We start from the raw sequence: 4772 nt of genomic DNA, 5'->3' as shown, positions 1-4772 counted from the left end.
TCAGAAGTGCTTCCAAATGTCACATTAGGGAATGAGACCCACAAAAGAGAACCTCAGAGTTAATTGGAAGATTTTAGAATATTTCCATATCTGAGCACATAAACAGAAATGTAGTCAATAGTCACGTATGATTCAGATAGTCAAAAAACAGACTCTATTTTAAAATTTCTTAGAAACCCCCAAAGACAACAAGGGACAAAAAAACTAGAATAAACTGAAACTTTGGAAACTATGATACAGCAAATACAGAACATAGCACTCCACAAGCCAGAATCACATAAAACATCATTGAAAGTGTAACTAATTATCTTGATTTCTACTATCCAATGCACATGACCAAATTTCAACAAAAAGTACAAGATACGCTAAAAGGCAAAAATGAAAAACAGAGAAGTCTGAAGAGACAAAGAAAATTTCATAAGCAGGCTCGGATATAACATAAATTTTGTAATTATTAGGTAAGGAATTTTAAATAACTGTGATTAATCTATTAAGGGGTCTAGTGAAAAAAGTAAAGAGATAGGATCTCCAAAAAAGAATCAAAAACCAGAATGCTAGAAATCAAAACACAGCAAGAGAAATGACAATGCCTTTGATAAGTTCATCATAGACTGGCCATGGCTAAAGAAAGAAATTAATGTGCTTAAAGACATGTCACTTTAAACTTCCCAGAGAAGTGGAAAAAAATAAAAAGATTGAAAAACAACCAGACTATACAAAGCTGTGGAACACAAGTCTACCACAGCAATCCTTATCTAGCTATGGTGGGCCACCCCCCAGCATCCCCAAACACTGCAGGACCTCTAGATCATCACTGACATGTCTTAGCTGGGCTTTGCCCAGTGATTTCCAGGTAGCCAGGAGCTGCAGTGTGTGAGCTGAAGCCCACCACAGCAATCCCTACCTAGCTGCACCGGTGCAGGACTCTTCCAGTAATCTAGTAGGCCCCCACTCAGCATGCTCAAACACTGTGAGACATCTAGGTCACCAATTGAGTCCTGCCCAGGCCCCACCCAATGACTTCCAAATAACTGGACCTGCCACTGTGACCTGAAGCCTGCCAAAATGATCTCTACCTAGCAGTTCACTGGTGTGTTCAGTCACTGCATGTGAGTTGAAGCCCATCACAGTGATCTCTACCTAGCCACCACATATGAGCTGAAGCCCATCACAATGATCCCTACCTAGCTGTGCAGCTGCAGAACTCTGCTTGGAACCTGGTAGGCCCCCACTCAGTGTCCCCAAAAACTTTAGGACCTTTAGGTCCTCACTCAAGTCCTGGTTGGGCCCCACCCAGCGACCTCCAGATAGCTGAGAGCTGCCAGTATGACCTGCTAAAGCAATCCCTACCTAGCAGTTCAGCAGTGGGTCTTTGCTTAGAACCTGGTAGAGCAACACCCAGAGACCCCAAAAAGCTGGGACGATTTAATGTGCCATGTGGCATGAGCTAAAAGCCTAACCAGTATTCTCAACGTAACATTCAGCCTTACTACTCCACTCAGAACCCGGTAGGGCCCTGCCCATTGACCTCAACCAGCCTAGGAACTTTGGTGAGCCACATGGGGAGTTCTGAAGGTCCACTCAGTGCATACTCTCCATCTGGTGAACCTTTCACTGTCACTAGGGACTAGAAAAATAAAGGAAAATGATAAAATGAAAGAGTAAAATGCAATCTCAAGCATCCAGCCCATTTCCACAAAAGCCTAGGAGACATGGACATAGAAGAAAGTGTAAGCCATACACCTGAAACTTGTGAAATGATAGCAACTGAAGAAAAGAAGTGACTCTGTGAAGCTATAAAGGAACTCAGATCAGAAATAATCCCTCAGGTAAAAGAAGAAGTGGTAAACATAATAAAAGAATTGCTGAACATGTCTAAAGAAGATGTAGTTCAAAAATTCAGGTGCACCGCAAAAAGATGGAAACTTTTCACGAACAATATTAGAAAACAATACAATGCATGAGACAGATTCAAGGAGACATCCAAGAAATCAAAAATTCCATTGAAGGCTGGAAAATCACCTGAATGAATGTGAAAATGGACTTTCAGACCTAGAAGGCAAGATTGCAGCTAGTGAACAGGAAAGGAAAGATCTTTTAAAAATAACAAGGAATCAGGAAATAACAATTCAACAGTTGCAAGATGATGCAACAGAAGTAATATAAGATTGAGAGGTGTAAATGAAAAAGAAGGTGACTGGCCCTGAATCAAGGCCAGCAACTTCCTGATACTGTTGGATTCAAGCAGGAGCCTAAAGGTATGTCTTTCTATGGTCTGTTGGCCATTTCCAAACTTGGGCAGTGAAATGGTCAATTCACTAGAAAGAAACAGTGTGAAGCAACCCTCTCCCCCCATCCCCCCGCCGTGAGCAGTTATGAGCATGGTAGACTGCAGCGGCCTAAGATGGGAGCCACTGGCATTTACTGGGACCCACACCATGCTGGGACCTGGAGGGCCAGGAAACCAAGCAACAAAACCTGTTTGTTTTGTTTTGCTGAACTTCAATATATATGAAAGTATGGACAGCTCTTTTGAAAAGAACGAGAGACTCTATGACAGCCATTAGTGACTTCCCTATTGTCTGGTTTTCAAGACCTAAAATGCCTTCCTCATTCTGTTTAAATCAGTTTTGTACTGTGGTTTTATATGAATTCTCTGTAGGCGAAGACATGGACAATTGTTTGGAAGAAAACAGGAGACAATATGATAGAGAGTGAAGATCTCAGGTCATCTAGCTTTGAAATTTATATCTCTTACATTGTTTTCTTATGTCCTATTTTGTTCTGTTTTGTTGTGTTTAATTTTACCCCTTTAAAATAAAAAAAAAAGAAAAAGAAGGTGACAACACAAATGGTGTCAAAAGACTATTTACAAAAGTAAGAACAGGAAATTTTCCATGAGAAAAGAAGCTGATATACAGATAAATGAGCCATATATAACTCCAGTTAGCCATAAACAAAATAAATCTACAGCCAGACATGTAATAATCAACATCCCAGAAATGCAATATAAGAATAGAATACTAAAAGCTGATAGAGAAAAGAAACACATCATCTATAAAGGAAAATTCATCAGAATCACAGGAGACTTTTCAACACAAACAATCAAGTCAAGAAGTATATGGAGTGAAGTTTTACAAACCCTAAAGAAAAAGAACTTCCAACCCTTAATGTACCCTGCAAAACGGTCCTTCAAAATTGATGGAGAAATAAGATACTTCCACGACAAAGAACAGCTGAAGAACTTCATGACCACCAAACCAACCCGCAAAGAATACTGAAAGATTTTCTAGATAGACATAAAAACAACAAAAACTCTGAGAACACCAACAAAAAAGCCACTAAGAAGGCAGAATATTAAAGATAGGGGAAAGGTAAAGAACCAACAGCAGAAAGATAACACAACAAAAATAAACCAGTATATATCAATTATAGTCATTAATGTGAATGGCCTCAATTAACCCATTCAAAGAAACAGGCTAGCAGAATAGAACAAAAAACAACATCCAACCATATGCTGCATACAAAAATGCATTTAAACGAAAATGAAATTCATAGACTGAAAGTCAAAGGATGGAAAACAATACTTCATGCAACAAGGATCCCCCGCCTGCAGAAAAGCAGGGGTAGCTATTCTATTTTCAGACAACATGAATTTCAAACCAAGAATGATCAAAAGAGATAAAAAGGTTTACTACATACTAGCAAGGGGAAAACTCCAAGAGGAAAAGACAGTGAATTTAAATATATATGCACCAACTATGGGAGCTCCCAGCTATGTAAAACAAATATTAATAGAAATGCAAAACCAAATAAGCAATAACACAATTATAACAGAAGACTTTTAACACCCCTTTGACACAAAGAGATAGGTCAACTAGACAGAAACTCAGCAAAGAAAGACTAGAATGGACTCAAGCTTGTGAACAAATGGAGTTAGTAGACATGTACAGAGTCAAACAGCAACATCAGAATATACATCCTTTTCAGCTGCACATGGGACATTCCCTAAAATGGACCATATACTATACTAAAATAGACCGTATGCCATACAACATGCTTCAGTCAATGCAGAAGAAGTGAAATAATTCCATGCATATTATTTGATCATAGTGCTATAAAACTGCCAAATGACAAGAAACTACAAAAATTACATAAACACATGGAAAATAAATAATACACTCCCGAGCAATCAATAAGTCACATAGCAAATTAAAGAAGACATTAAACAATATCTACAGACAAATGAAAATACAAATATAAATATATCTTACGGGAACCTGTGGGATGCAATGAAAGCAGTCCTCAGAGGGAAATTTACTGCAATGAACACCCACATCAGAAAAACAGAATGAACACAAATAAATTACCTGATGCTACACTTCAGATATCTATAAAACAAGAGGAAGCCAAGCCCAAAGTCAAAAGAAGAGAGGAAATTATAAAGATCAGAGTGGAAATCAATACAATGGAGACTAAGAAAAAATACTAACAAATAATGAATCAAAGAAATGGTTCTTTGAAAGAATAAATAAAATTGATAATCCCCTCACCACCTTATTTTTAAAAAGGAAAGAAAAAACTCAAATTGATACAATAAGGACAACAAAAAGGGTGAAATCACTATAGACCCTGTGGAAATATAGGTCATCAATATCTACTTTAAACAACTTTACTCTCATAGGTTTGATAACACAGAAGAAATGGACAAGATTCCTAGAAACATATGAATTACCAAAGCTGAATCAAGAAGATGTAAAAATGTTGAGTGA

At 38.0% G+C, this 4772-nt stretch overlaps 1 non-coding gene across 1 annotated transcript; it reads left to right on the top strand.

Annotated features, from left to right (window-relative positions):
- Nucleotides 1-2197: 2197 nt before the first annotated feature.
- Nucleotides 2198-2334, top strand: LOC111757166 (small nucleolar RNA SNORA2/SNORA34 family). Its single transcript, XR_002791532.1, has one exon. It is a non-coding gene; the product is annotated as a small nucleolar RNA SNORA2/SNORA34 family (small nucleolar RNA).
- The last annotated feature ends 2438 nt before the right edge of the window (nt 2335-4772 follow it).

The sequence above is a fragment of the Cavia porcellus genome, unplaced genomic scaffold, assembly GCF_034190915.1.
Source record: "Cavia porcellus strain 051 isolate PalLab524CR breed Dunkin Hartley unplaced genomic scaffold, mCavPor4.1 scaffold_3, whole genome shotgun sequence".
NCBI lineage: Eukaryota > Metazoa > Chordata > Mammalia > Rodentia > Caviidae > Cavia > Cavia porcellus.
Note: the sequence above shows the minus strand (reverse complement) of the source record. Positions and strands in the feature narration are given on the sequence as shown.